Raw genomic sequence first — 15603 nt, forward strand, 5'->3', positions numbered from 1 at the left:
GTACACTCCCATCTCCAGAGCCTGAAACTTCATGCCTGGAGATTGAACGGGGCTACCTGAGTTCCTTCTCTCTCCCACCGGATGTGGAGGACATTATATTATCAGCCAGAAGACACTCCACCAAATCTGTATATTCTGGCAGGTGGGCCAAGTTTCTTAAAGGGTGTTGAAAGAGATTGATATTTGTCTGATGTTCTGAGTTTCTCTCTTTCTCTAGTGCAACAGGGTTGTGCAGTGGCTACTGTTAAGGGCTACTTGTCTGCCTTGTCAGCCTATCTCCGTTTACCAGATCAACTCTCGTTAAAATCTCTCGTAGTTATGAGATTCATTAAGGGTCTCCCTAATAGGTTTCCTCTCACTCCTTTTATCACGCCTCAGTTGGATTTGAATTTGGTTTTCACATTCTTGATGGGTTCACATTTTGAACCATTACATAATTGTCCCTTTAGGTTTCTATCTTTTCAACTATATTTTTGGTTGCAGTCACTTCCGCTAGGAGGGATGAGTGAATTACAGACTCTTAGCTCCAAGCCTCCTTTTACATCATTCCATGTGGATAAGATGGTTTCTTAGGACTAAAGCTGATTTCCCGCTTAAGGTGCTCACTCCTTTCCACATAGGGCAGTCCATCACCTTACCCACTTTCTACCCTCACCCTTCAAAGGAGGAGGAGAGACTTCATCGCGGGGACCCCAAGAGGGCAGTCAGCTTCTACTTGGACAGAACCAAGGACTTCAGGTTGGATGATCAACTCTTCATCGGATATGTAGGCAAAATGAAGGGCAAGGCTGTCTACAAAAGCACGCTGTCCAGGTGGATCATCCTGTGTATCAATATCTGCTACGCCTTGGCCAAGAAGGAGCCATCATTCTACTAGAGCTAAGTCGTCTTCAGCTAGAGGTGTCTCTGTGGGAGACATCTGAAAGGCAGCAACTTGGGCCTCCCGCCACACTTTCGCGAAGCACTATTGCTTGGATTAGGAGGTGAGGAGGGACGGACATACCAGGAACTGGAAGGCACGAGCTGGTCCGACAGGAAGCCGGTGGCACAGCGAACTTTTGAAGTGGGCGGCGGGGGAGAGCACGCTAAGATACCAGCTAGCTTGGAGGCAGCGTAATGAGAAGGCACAGGAGGCAGCGCTGGAGTGGGAGACGTTAGTGCAGGCCCTTAGGGATTATTGCGCCCCCAGCGACTCTGAAAGTGAGGAAGCAGCTCGCCCCAAGTCCCGATAGACGATTGCACTTTTCAGCTCTGTTGCTTTCCCCATGGGTCCTTTAGTAGATCCTGTTGCGGTTGTTGCCGTGCGCTGATGGCGGGGTTGGGTGGGTTCCCTTTGGTTCGTAGCGTTTTTGAGGGTGGGGTTTTTCTTTCTGGGTTTATAGGCTTGTTTGGAAAAGCAGATGACGGACAGTGGATCATCCGGACCAGCCTCGCCATCCTTCTGAGCCCCCATTGAATTTCGCCGCCCGACCCCAGGGGTGTGGGCTGAATGGCTGTGTAAGAAACTTACGGCGGGGGGACGGAGGGTTGTGTCTCATTGATCTTGCTTGTTATATAATGCTGGTCGATTATGTAACGATTTACTGATTCCTGCAATAAAAATATATTTAAAAAAAAAAAAAAAGTGAGGAGGGACGGACATTTTGCTCATTCATTGCTGAAGGATTTTTTTCACTCCTTCACTGGATATCCTCTCCACGTGACCCAACGCCACGGCTGTTACTCCGTCGGACCTCCATCGCATCCATGGAGGCACCGCTTCTGACCCACGCTGAACGTTCGAACCCGATCCCGGCTGGGATCCCATCTTCAGCCTCCCTAACTCCCCGCAGGCGCAATTCCCTGCCTTGCTGAGTTCCAGAACAGATATCACGGACGGGATACCTGTATTTTCTGTTCATCGTTTACGTTATTCTACGCCACGGTCCTCCTATCTATCGCCCGACGGCCATCCCTTCCAACGTGACTATTGCTAACTTCCCAGGCACCCGTTCCATCGCCCTGTCCTGATGAGATCCCACAATCTTTCGGGGATCGAAATGTCGTCGACATACGTCTCTAAATTCTAGTACTTACATTTGTATCATATTATTGAGTATGAGATGCTAGTTGATTGTGACTTTGTTTATCTACATTTCTACACAGTCTAAAAGTCACTTTTTAAGTCACTTGCCTGCGGTATGGAAATCGGTGGATTTCCTTTTACCCCGTCACGGTTTGCTCACTCACCCCTTTCGTATTACCTTGTTCCAATTCAATGAAAATAAATTGTTCTTTATTTTTCTGTAATACGCATAATTCCAATTTTTGATTGTATAAATGGTGATATTGTACCTATCCTACATGTATGGGACCTTTGTTCTTTCTAATATAGGCAGGCAGGCACCCTCCTCAGGAGCGGGACTGGTTGGGGATTCACTTCAAAAAGTGATGAATCCACAGGCAGATGTATCCATCAGAAGAACAAGGTACATACCTTTGATAACGTTTTTTCTGGTGGATACAGTATCTGCCTCTGGATTCCTCACTGACCCACCTGCCTCCCTGTTGCCTTTCTGCTTATACTGAAGAAATATGAATGAATATCTTACGTGATTTAATGTTGAAATCATGTTATACTTGTCACTAGGAAATGTCTACGATGACGAATTTCCAGTTTTGGTTTGTGTTTTTTGGGTTGTGTTTGTATACTGTATATACTTGTATAAATGTTGTTGGTTTGCCTCGAAGGCACTTAAAAATGGGTGGAACTGATGATGTCATGCTAGTCGCGTTCAGAGACGTTTCATTCTGATGTCCTTGTCATCGTGGAAGAGCTGAGGAGAAAAGTTTCAGTGGAATGGGTAATTCAAAAGGTGAGGAATCCACTGGCAAATACTGTGTCCACCAGAAAAAGCGTTACAGAAGTAACTTGTTTGTTTACATCATGTGCTGGTGTAGATCAGATGTTTTGTATAGACTGAAAACTAGGGATGTGCTCACAAAAGCGGTGGCTTGCGAGCAGTAGTGAAAGATATTTGGATCGAAATTTTAAGAACAGTTTGCCCAACTTGCATGTCCCGGCAGGTATGAATGTCCACACAATAATGCTGTTCAAAAGTGCAGGTGGTAGTTAATGCTGCAGATTTGCAATTCTCTGCAAGTGCGATATTGCTAGAAAAGCCATAGTGGCTCCCTTTCTGCCAGTGGAATTTGCCCTAGGCTAACTAAGAAGTGTGTGCTTGTCCTTGGCATGGCACGGCCAGACTTGGAAATAAGCATTCCTACAAGGGACTTGGCAAAAGTATTGGCTATGTTTTTCAAATGTATATACTCTTTTGGCATCAAAATTGTGGGGCTCTTTCTGCAAATGGTTGTGGTTGGGGAAAGAAAATTAATAAGACAATAGTTCGGTTAACATGGAACGTGGAGAAGGCCTTAGACAGAGAACAAAAATTCAGTCATTCTGCACCTAAATGAAAGGTTCCTCCACCAGGTCTTGTTTTTCACTTACTCTATGTAAAATAGTGATTGCAATGAGAATGGCCAGTTTGGAAAACTCCAAAAGAGGCACCAAAACATTAAGGTCCCATGAGGAAAAAGGTAGCATTGCTCGAGTAATTACTCTTAGAACCCACCGTTAACACTTTTATGACCGGAAACTTGAATATAGATTAGTGTTGTCTGTTTTGCATGTAAATGAAGAGGGAGAAGATGAGGCACTCAATATATAGTAATAGGCCATCTGATTGGAAAAGGGCGCGGGAAGTTAAAGTAGTAGAGTATTATGCATGGAGCACACTGTAAGGTAAAATACTGTCATCTTGTAGCTGCTCTCTAGGAAGGATTTAGACAGTGCCATACCAAGGTATTCAGGTAGGGCGAGGGGGTGGGGGGAGGGACAAAGGGTGGGCGTTAAGCAGGGGAGGGAACCTGAGGCGGGCAAGGCTATAGCAAGGGTGGGGGGGTACTAGGGACACTGGGGTAATAGGAGGAAGGTAAGGGGGAAAATATCGTGGGTGAAAACAAATTTAGGTGGCTAGAGCTACTGCGTTCCCCAAAAGAAAAAAGATGCAGCTGGAATAATGGGTACTACAGATGTAAAGTAATAACAATAACAAAGCAAAACTCAGTGAGGGCACAAGGAGAACATGGCAGATAGACATCTCAGAATTATATCTTGTAATGCCAATGGTTTAAATAACATGGCTAAGGTAAGAGCAATGCTAATCTGATAGAGACATCTGCAACAGATTCCTTAACTTAGAATATCCCCCAGGTGTGCCAGTCTGGATCCGGAGATTTTTTAGCAGTACCTATGCGCGCCGGGGATGGTGTTGCATGGCTCCACCCTGAGTTGTCCATGGATGTGACGTCAGTGGAGTCATATAAGTCCCTCCCGGTGCGCTGACGTCAGTTTTTCTTCTTTTCCGCGCTGCAATGCGAATCCAGGAGAAGCAGTTCCTCTGGCCTGTATTTGTTTTCAGGTCTTGTTGACGCCTTTTCGTGTCAGGAACAGTGTGCCGATGCCTTCGGCTTTGAGTTGTGTGTGTCCTGTATGCGGCAGATGTCCGCGACGGATCCGCACGTGATTTGCATGTGGTGCTTGGGCGAGCACCACAACTGCAAGGAGTGCGACGCCTGCGGAAAGCTGAAGCCGAAGTCCTTGACGGAACGACGGATGAAATTGTTGTCCGCCCGGATGTCCCGTTTGGAGTTCAAGTGTTCGCCGGTCTTCTTCGCTCGCTGGGGCTCCTTTTTGGGGTAGGTCACAGAGTCGTTCCCGTGGACGTTGTCCGACGCCTTCAGCTAAGCACAAGAAGAAGTCACATAGGCCGTTGGCCTTGCATATTTGTGATGCTGGTGCCCGTTCCTCCCTGTCTTTACCGCACACGGCTCCACAACAGTCGACCCCCGCATATCCGCCATTTTCCGGTGCGGGGGCGACTGGCACCCAATTGGAGGCCTATTTTCAGGCCTTGCAGGCCATCTTTGGGTCGACCCCTCTCCCTAGTGCTCCTTCAGGCCACACATAGGTGGTAGCGACTCCAATCCGGAGCTCTCCTGCGTGTTCGTCCTCAGCGCCGATCAAGTACCCTAGCTACGTTTCCGGAGCCGCTAGGACGTCTGGTCTCATCCTGTTGGGCTTCCCATTGAGAAGTCTGGCTGCAGGTAACAGCACGGTGCGGCTTCCTGTATTGGTGTCTGGGCCGGCCACAGCAGGGGACTTGTCTCTGACTCGACATCCCACTCCGCAATCTCCCATCGCGGTGAACGTCCCGGAGCCGCCCAAGGAGCCTCAGTCGGACATAGTCGAAGCCGACTTGGCGATGTCCCAAAGCAGCTTGATGGAGCCTCCTTCAGACATAGTCGACGCCGGTGCGGCGCCATCTCAACTTCCACAATCACTTTGCAATTGGAGGATGAGGCTACTGGGGATTAGCACTCCCCAGTGTTACTTCAACTTTCTACTGAACCTGGTGAAGTTCAGCACTTGCAAGCCTTTGGACAGCCTCAGGCTGAAGGTGCTTTTGCACCTTGGAGGGCACGTTAGCCTGCAACCTTCCGCTACCTACGACCTGTTATTGCCACCTAGAATTGCAACGGAGGCCAGTGCAGAATTTGTGATTCATTCGCATAAGTGCTGACATTTTGCATTTCCAGCCTCCTCTGGTGTCTCTGCCCTTGGATCCTTTTTTGCATCTGCTCCACCAGGGCAACACTAATGTTGAACCCTTGCTGCCTTTTGGTGAGTCGTTATATGACGTACTTTTGGGGACTTGGGCGAGGCCCTCTTCGGGGGATCACCCGGCTTCAGATGATCCTGTCTGTCTGTCCCTAAGGCTCAAGGGCTCGTTGTTCAGGCAGCCTCAGCTTCACTGCGTTCTTCGTCTCTTCCAATGCTTCCACCAACAGGGGAATCCCGATGGTTTGAGACATGTGGTAGACACATGTTTGCGTCCAATAGCTTTGCCCTCCGGTCTTTGAACACATCCTGTGTGTTCGGATGGGCTACTTTTGCCCTCTGGGACTCGATTGAGTGTCTCCTTCCCTCTGTTCTTGAAGGTCCTCGAGCTAACCTCACTCAGCTCCTTAAGGATGGTCTTGAGCTGGACAAATTTTCGATTCAGTTGGCCATGGACACCACTGGCTCTGTGGGTGGGGCTATGGCCAGGTCAGTTGCTCTATGACACCATGCTTGGCTGCGTGATGGCAGTTTCCCTGACAGTGTTCAGGACAGTCTTAAGGACTTGCCCTTTGCTGGGGTCCATCTTTTTGACAGCCATGCCGACTCAGCGGTTCAGCACCTCATGTCTAGGTTTCAGTAAATGGCAATTCTTCTTTAAGTCTTCCTCTTTTTTGTTGCACACTTGTTGTGTTGTTCCTAAGGTTGCAGTGTTGTCCCTAATTTTCTTTTCCTTACGTACTATTAGTCTCTGGGTTCAAGCTTTATTTCCCAGATGGATTGTACAGCTAGACAGCTGTTTAGGCCCTTCTTTTTGACTTCTCTGTCTAGGAGCGACTTCTTTGTCTAGAAGCTAGTCTCAAGAGATGTTCCCTTGCTTTTTATAGGGATGTGCATACCCTATGTGGGGTATTCGTTGGTTATTGTATAGTCAGTCAGTCAGTCAAAGCACCTTATTCGATTAATTAAAATCATAAAAGCAAAGGACAGACACGCAAAGTTCCTAACGATTTGCAATCATGGGTATACAGCTTGTAAAAAAGTTCAGTAAAACATATTCGTTAAAACAAAAATGGTACAAAGTCAATCTATGTATAAAAACAAGTTCATATAGAGGTCATAGAATACAAATCTAAAAACCCTAGACAATCATATGTGCAAATCAGCATTAAATAAAACCCTGTTAAAAGGGAGCCTCAATCAGGGTCATCGAGGGAGGGCAATTTTTTGTTCTTTATCCTCATAGCTGCCACCAAAAAACTAGCCACGTGGAAAATATCGCGAGTGCTACTCAGCATCTGTAAGTAAATTAGGGCAGGTCTGACTTGGATAAACCCTTTATCTCTTAGTAGGGGTAGCAAATATTTTTTTCTTATGTCGGAATAAAAACTACAAAACATGATAAAATGCAAGGTATCTTGGGTTGAGAAATTATCGCACCTGCAGGGCATGCTATGTTCAGGTTTAGCACACACAGGATAACTTCCCAAAGAAAAATGAATTAGGTTAAATCTAAACCTAATCAATAAAAATCTATGAAAAGTTTAGTTACAAGTTGCAAATATGGTTCCAGGGAGGGCGAGGTGACTAAAGCGTAGTACAGTCTCACTGCTGGTTTTTTAAGCTCCGTCTCCTCCCTGGTCAGCCTTGCCCCTTCTAAAAAATTAGACCTAATCCAGGAGACGTCCTTCTCACGGATGTTCTCTGGGGACGTGAAGAGCTCTGGGCGTCCTCGGTCAGCAAAGAACTTTCTCACATACTCTACCCAGGGAATCCTCTTGGCATTTTCCATGGCAGCAATATCGGTTAATATAACGTGGTTCAACCTGATTTCCTTGTTTAACCATGTTTTCGCCCAACAAACCAGGGGGGCCATCCTCAACTTATCAGTAACATATTCAATCCCTACCTCTGTATGAATGGAGAAAGTGGGCGTGGATTGAGGGACCGACAGGAGGGATCTCAAAAACCTATTTTCTACTCTTTGCATCTGAACTTGGGCTACGTGGCCCCACAGCGGGGCACCATAGGGAGCGATGGACATGTATTTTGCAATATATACCTTTAACAGGGCATCCATTGGCCTCGCCCCCAGCCTTTTTGAAAAGCCCATAAGGGCGTTGATGGACCTTGCCATGGAAATACTTTTTAACTTGATTTGGGGTGCCCAGGATCCTTTGTTATCAAAAAGGACGCCTAAGTATGGAAAAGTGCGGACCCTTGACACCTCTACCCCCTTGCAGTAAAAGGTTTTAAACTTGTGTCTGCAACTGCTTTTGCCCATAACCATGGCATGAGATTTAGTTATATTCACCTTCAGATCCAGCTGGTCCATGAGGGAGGCAAAGGAGTCCAGCAACCTTTGCAATTCCACCCCTGTACGGGCCAGTAGAACTGCATCGTCCGCGTATAGGAGCACCGGGATTGATAGATCTCCTACACGCGGAACGTCTGCCTTAGTGGTGCCCCAAAAACTTTCCAGGGCATTAATATAAATAGTAAAAAGGAGGGGGGCCAGAACGCAACCTTGTCTAACCCCCCTCCCTGATCTAAATTGTCGTGTACATCTGCCCTCTTGGTTTACCCTGATGGAGGCGAAAAGTTTTTCGTGTAAAGCAGCTAAAAAGTTAATTAGTGGGGGATCGATGCCAATGTCATCTAGAATCCTCCATAACTTAGTCCTGTTCACCAAGCCGAAGGCCGAGGATATGTCCATAAACGCCATGAATAGGGACCCATCCTTGGCCAACGTATATTTACTTATTAGGAGGTGTAAATTTAAGCATTGGTCCATGGTGCCTCTCTTTTCTCGGAAACCATATTGTAGGTTGAAGAGTACCCCTAGCCTCTCCACATTTTCCCTGAGTTTATATAAAAGGACTCTGCCCAAGATTTTAACGGCAGAATCTAGCAGGGAAATGGGCCTATAACAAGAGGGATCCCTACGCTGGCCTTTCTTAAAGATCGGGACTATAACCGAGGTAGACCAGGAAGCTGGGAAGGGATTGCAGGCAGAAGCATTAAAGACGTTAGTTAAAATTTTGGCCCAGAAAGCGGGAGCATTTAAGTATAGGACCCGGTGCCTTATTCTTTAATGTTTCTCTAATTGCTCTCTCAACCTCCCCCAGATTAAATATTATCGGGGGCATAGAACAATTTACTGCCGGAGGGCCCTGGTTGCTCATACCACCAGCTCCGTAGATCTCCTCAAAGTGACGGAGCCAAGCTTCGTCTTGAATGACACAATCCATATTGGAATTCTCTTGGCCAGAAAAGAAGGGGTCATTAATGGTAGCCCAGAACTTGCCACTATCCCACAGAACGTCTGATGACAGTAGCTTTTCCCAGGCCTCCCTTTTGATGGAATCCTTGCGCCCTTGAATTGCTAATTTATAGGCCTTACGTAGATTAGCTATGTTCACCCTATCTTTAGGGCTCTTCTTTAATGCTTGGAGTAATGCCCGGTGTGCCTTAGAGCAACTACTATCAAACCACCTAGGGTCGGAGTTGCCACTATAATTTTTCGTATTAGTGAGGTCCACTGCGATCTGGGAACAAATATCCTCAAAAGCGCTTATAGATGTTATGAAACGAGTCACTGGGGTCGCTCTGCTGCCCGAGGTGCGCCGATGTGTTCTGAATGTGTGGGAGCCCAATGACTATAATGCGGCCCAGGCTCGGTGGGCGGCCCTTGGGAACATGATCGCAAAGAGAGATATTGCGCAGCTTTGGGGTTCCCAACGGCCTCCCACCGTGTCCGTATGGAAGGAGAACATGGACTGGTGCATGTTCAGGGAGAAGACGGTGTATGTGGCTCGTGGTAAACCGGGGGCGTGGGGTAGAATCTGGGGTCAGTGGAATGTGTATCGAGGGACTATCTGTTCTCCCCCCCTGGTGGATACGTCTGAGGTTGCCTTGTCCCCCTGATCCTTGAGGGTTCCTTGCTTACTCTGTTCATCTGAGTATAGATTTGGTTTTCCCGTGGCCCCCCCCTCCCTCTCAGACCCCCCTTTTATTGACCACCCTAGGGTGGTCCTATGTGGAGTTCCTCTGCTATGGTTAGACGCCCTTTCAATGTTTTTCGCCTTGCTTTTTGTTTTTCTTTACTTTGGTTGATAGTTATGTAAAAAGGGTGTATCCTGACTTCCTTTATGTGCAGCTTGATCTCCTGTCATTTAGCGGAGCCCCTGCGGGCCAGTCATTGTTTTTGAACTGCTTGATCATTTCTGCATACTAGCGGCCGGCCCAGGAGGTTGTAGGCCCGTGCTTGTACCCTTTTTCTCTGCACAATAAATTTTTTATAAAATTAAAAAAAAAAAAAAAAAAGCGCTTATAATCTCTTTATCTGCTCGCTCACTGTCCAAACAGATAGACAACTGTCTTTCTACCTTAGAAGTTAAAGTTTCCAAAAAAGTGTTGGGCACGACTCTCTTCCACTTTATTCTCCTACCTTGATCTTTTGTAGCTAGGGAAACCCCCACCCTATGGGAGCAACTCTCGGGGAGGAGATGACCCCCAAATTCAACTCGAGGAATACTGGGTTATGGTCACTAAAAATCGAAGGAACTGCCCCGTATGTCCTGACCAAGTGCAAAAGACACATTGAGATGAAAAGATAGTCTATCACAGTGCCCGAAGTTGGTCCCTTAAAGGTGGGAATCCTGACCGCCCCTTCTGTGTGGTCGGATTCAAAGACGTTACAATTGGCTAGAAGTTCTTCAAGTGCCTCCCCCTGCCTGGTGTGCTCAAAATGTGGTATCGCAGCTCCAGGCGGGCCTTCAAACGCCCCCTCATAGCAACCCTCCTCACAGGGGTGGATATTAAAATCGCCCATTAAAATAAGCTCATAGGCTGTGCTTTGGTTAATACTGTGTTCAGAAATAAAAGATCCCAGGGCGGCTATATGTGTATTTATGTTTTCCCTCTCCCTGAGATTATAAAAATTAATCAAAAGAACATTTCTAAAATTGGGTATAACCCATTCTACTATTAGAAAGTTGCGGGAACCAGAATCCAACTGCGTGAAAGAGCCCACAAGGTTTGCGGAAAACAGGAAGATAAGCCCACCCTTTGGTCTACCCACTGTTCCCATCGTAGCTGGAATCAAGAAACTTGTGTATCCATCTAAGTGAAAACTTGCTGAGGTGTCCCATGTTTCTTGTGCCGCTATAATGTCGTGATTTTTTATGAAGTCAATCCAAATGGGATCAGACCTCTTTTGTCTGATGCCAGCGACATTCCAACTAATGATTTTGCAGCCAGCCGGACCGACTCCTATGATGGGATAAACTTCTGGGGGGCTGGCTATGGCCGTCCGTCAATCGTTAGAGTCTAAATTTGATAAGGGGCTAAAGCGATTACCTAGCAGCAAAGGTGGTGCCTGTACCTGATTTATAAGTAATTGGGGGGTTGTGCTGCCTGTGCCATCCGAAATTTGGGCCCCCTTTGTCTCGTGACGGGGGTCATTTTGTTGTACTGGGTGGGAGCTGCAAGGTAACAGGGCCTTATGACGGGCAAAGTTGTTGATGGGAGGGCTGTTAGTACCCTGGGGGAGTAATGAGGAGGGGTAAAAAAAACTCTAAAGGAACTGGACGTATCCCCTCCTGTGCAAGTTTTGATCCATCCCAAAATATTTTATGTGCCATATTGGGATTATTAAAATTAATTACAATACAATCCCCCTTAATTGCCTTCGGCCGGTGCCCTAACCACCCCACCCTTCTGGCCATGATTATGCTTGTGGCGATATCTTTCCCTCCACTACAATAATTCACGGACCAGGAACTGACCTTCCTCATCAGTGCTCCAGTTGATTCAGACTCCCCAGCCCGAAGTTGAGGGACTCCTACGAGAATTGCCACCAAGGGTGCTGCCTCTGGGGGTAGGTTGAGTCTGACAGGGCAATCAAGGGCCGAATTTACCAAACCATTGGGTTGTCGAGCAGGAAAACTGCTCGAGCTACTTTGCCCTTTACCATGAGAACCCCCCGGTGAGTTGGGCCTAACTGCGTGGTGAAAAACACCATCCGTGCCTTGGTCAGGGGTATGTATGCTGGTACTACAGCTTAGCAGGGGTTTAGACTTGTGTGCTTCAACAATATCCCCTGATGTGCTAACGGCAGTCGCGACCAATGTGTTCTGTACCCTAAACTCTTTCATAAAGTCATCGATTTGGGCACATTTTTTTAAGAGTCCAGCAACGCAAGTATTCAGGGTGTCCACAATGTCTTTAGCCAAGTCTGTAAGAATTGGCTCCAGTCGTGAGATGACCAATGACTCTATCACGTCCCCCAAAGTATCAGAAGGTACGGCAATACCGGGCATAAGCGATGCTTGGGCTTTAGTCTTCTTAGGTTTTTTCTTAAATCCCTTTGCTTATCCCCGTATGTTCGTAATAGTGGGTTCCTGGCTGATGTTACTCGCTATCGAAAGTGCAGGCAGGTCACCGATAGCAGGGGGCTTAGCCACAATCACCACTGGCTCCAAGGGGACGCTGGGCCCCTTATTAGTCGGGGATTCAAGCAAGATACAGGGTGAGGGGGTTGATTGTAAGCCAAGTTCCAACTCCGCATTTGCTATTTCCTTCGTCAAAACCCCCACTGCAGACGACAGATACGATATGATGGACTCCGACTTCCTGGGGACTTTGGCGTCTTTTCCCTCCTCTACAGGATTACCCTGCTTGTGCTTACCCATTTGGCGATGTTAGATGGGTGGCCCAGCCCGGCCTCCCTCGGCCCCTGACGGCCACAGACTTGCTTAGCTTAGCCCGGCGACCACCCGCGCGCGTCCCGCGAGGCAGTAGAGAGTGCTTGTTAATAACGCCCTCGGTGATCACTGGGCGGGATCGCCTGTCCGGCGCTGCCCCTCAGGCTCCTGGGGCTTGTAGGCAGTGTTGCTGTGTCCGGTATGTCCCCCGGCTAGGATGCGCTGCGTCTCCCGCGGAGCGGGAGGCGCGTGGTGCTTTTGAAGAACGCCCGGTGATCAATGGGCGGGATCGCCTGTCCGGCGCTGCCCCTCAGGCTCCTGGGGCTTGTAGGCAGTGTTGCTGTGTCCGGTATGGCCCCCGGCTAGGATGCGCTGCGTCTCCCTACCCGTCATTCTACCTTGCCGCAGGAAGTGTTCTTCCTGGGTGGTGTATGTCCTTGCTACGGATCCAGCTGGGTCCTCCTATCATTGTTATGTTCCTAGCCTCTAGGGTGTTTCGCTGTGGTTCATACTACAGGCTTATGGAGATATGTATTTAATTACTTGGCGCTCCAAGTGCTGTTGTGGGTTTTCTCACTGGGCAGTCCTACAAGGGTAGAGTAGCTCTGTTTGGGAGTTTATATTTCTGCATTCGTGCAATGTTTACTTTTACGGTATATCCGTAGTACTCTTCTGCCTCTGAGGTTGCAGACCTCTCAAGAGTATTGCTGGGCTTACGCCGCGACTGGCTCGTCCTGTCGTGTGACTACTTTTCAAGCTTTTAGCTGTCAATCAATCAAAATCCTTTATTCGATATTTAAAAAATATCATAAAAGTACAATAAACCATTAAAACATCATCTCAATACATTTAATTTTACATTGACCTTAGGGAGAACATTTAACATCAGTTCATTCAAAGTAAATCTCTAGTGTGTCTCAGTCTTATTACAACTCTAATAAAATTCATAATACAAGCCAGTGTCAGTGGATTCTCGGCCCTTTGTAAATATAAAAGAGCAACTTTGGCATGTCTAAACTTCATTTGTTTTAAGAACCTTACTAAAAAGCGGCATCTGGGTACTGAATAAAAAGGGCAAAATAATACAAAATTAAGGGTATCCTGCGGAGACCTATTGTCGCAGCCGCAGGTACCCTTCTGCTCAACCGTAACAGTAAAACCAGGCGGATCAGCCAAAAGATGATGTAAAAGGTTGAGCCTAAAACGGGTGATTAAAAATCTATCTTGTGCGTTATATAATAAGGCGAGATATGGTTCCATGCCTTCTGCTGACTTTAGTGTGCTATAGGTGCAGACTGTTGGCTTACTTTCTTCTAAGGCCGCTCTACGCGTAATCTCTTTTGCCAGAAAAATTCTTTTGATACTGGTTTTATCCTCAGGGGTAATTGTTGTAGGTTCAGTAAAGAGGTTCTTACGATCTAGCCTCTTCAGGGCACTCTTTACATAACTCAACCATGGGATACACATCCCCTTGTCTCTGCCCATACAATCTCTAATTATTTGCCTACTCAGACCAGCCTCACTATTAGTCCAAATTCTTAACCAAGCCATAAGCGGTCTAACTTTGATCAGGTCCTCCATATATACCCTTCCCAATTCAGCATGGGTGATATAAGCTGATGTGCTTTGTGGGATTTGTAAAACCTTCCTCAAAAATTTGTTTTCCTCAATTTGAATTTGTTGGGTATTTACAAAGCCCCAAACTTCGGTCCCATACATTACTTTGGGACAGCAAATTGAGCCATATAGGTGCATGACCTGTTCGGGCGACCACCTACCCAACCTACGTCCATAATTCATTATGGCCCCTATTGATGCCACTACTTTTGCGCTTCGCCCTTCAGTTAAAAATTTAAAATTTAAAAGCCCATCAAATAAAACACCCAGGTAAGAAAAGGTTTTAACCTGTTCCATTATGTGTGTGCCTATTCTATAAAAAAACTTTTTGCATGGTTTAGAACCTGCCAACAGTACATATGACTTGGATAAGTTAGCCGATAGATCTAAACTGGCCATAAAACTGACAAACCCATCCAACAGAGTCTGGAGGCCTTTGGGCGTACGAGCTAAGAGTACCGCATCATCGGCGTATAGCAACACCGGTACCGATCATGAACCTACTCTGGGGGTATCTACATTCAATTTGCATAGTGCCTGTTCTAACCCATTTATGTATAGTGAGAACAGGAACGGGGCCAAGATACATCCCTGGCGCACCCCGCTGGTGCAGGGGAAAGGAACCGTGGTGTCACCCTCCAAATTATAACGCACTTTAGCAGAGGTGTTCCAGTGGAGTGCTCTCAAGGTAACTACTAGGCCCTCTTCTACCCCTAGTTTAATCATCAAATTCCAAAGCTTTTCTCTGTTAACATGGTCAAAAGCCGATGAGAGGTCCATAAACCCCAAATATACCGACTGATTACTTGCAATAGTATATTTAGCTGTTAATAAATAAAGGTTCAGACACTGGTCTGTAGTTGACCTTCCTGTTCTGAATCCGTATTGCAAGTCTGTAATTATATGGTGTTCATCAGCCCAGTCTACTAGGCGATTTAGGACAACTCTCCCCAAAACTTTCGCCGTTACATCAATTAGAGATATGGGTTGGTAACACCGCGGGTCATCCTTTTTTCCCTTTTTAAAGATTGGGACTATTGTGGCTTCAGACCAGGATCTTGGCATACCTGTGGTAACCGCCATGTTTATTACTCTTGTAAGGATGGGTGCCCAAAGATCAACCCTACTTAAGTAGAGATCCGGAGGAATGCCGTCCGGGCCTGGGGCTTTGTTTTGCGTCAGCCCCTTAATTCCCGCTACCAGTTCATCCACCGTGAATTCAGTATTTGTCGTCCATGGGCAGTTTGCTCCCTCCCCCCTCGGTTGCTCGTTTGCATGGTTATACAGTAATTTGAAATGATCAAACCATTGCTCCGGGAGAATGGTTGTACCGATTTCCGGGACAACCGCATCCTGAAAACAAGGGTTATTTATTATTTTCCAGAATGCCCTAGGATCTCTTCTGTCTGCAGCCTCCCGTAGATTTTCCCATGTCTGTGATTGAAGTGCCAGTTTCCTTAATTTAATTGCTTTTTTGTATGCTGACCTACATTGTGCAATGCGCACCTTGTCTCTAGGAACTTTTTTTAAGCTTTCTTTCAATTCATTGTGAGCCCTAGAGCAATCTCTATTAAACCATCTAGGAGAGCATTTCACTAACCCTTTCGCGGGGGA

General features: G+C 46.8%; 1 protein-coding gene across 4 annotated transcripts in view; it reads left to right on the forward strand.

Moving 5' to 3' along the window:
* Nucleotides 1-15603, forward strand: part of LOC146832794 (TGF-beta receptor type-1-like) — a 1867988-nt gene that overhangs the window by 1265617 nt on the left and 586768 nt on the right. The window lies entirely within an intron of this gene.

This window comes from Triturus cristatus, chromosome 5_1 (genome assembly GCF_964204655.1).
Source record: "Triturus cristatus chromosome 5_1, aTriCri1.1, whole genome shotgun sequence".
Lineage (NCBI taxonomy): Eukaryota > Metazoa > Chordata > Amphibia > Caudata > Salamandridae > Triturus > Triturus cristatus.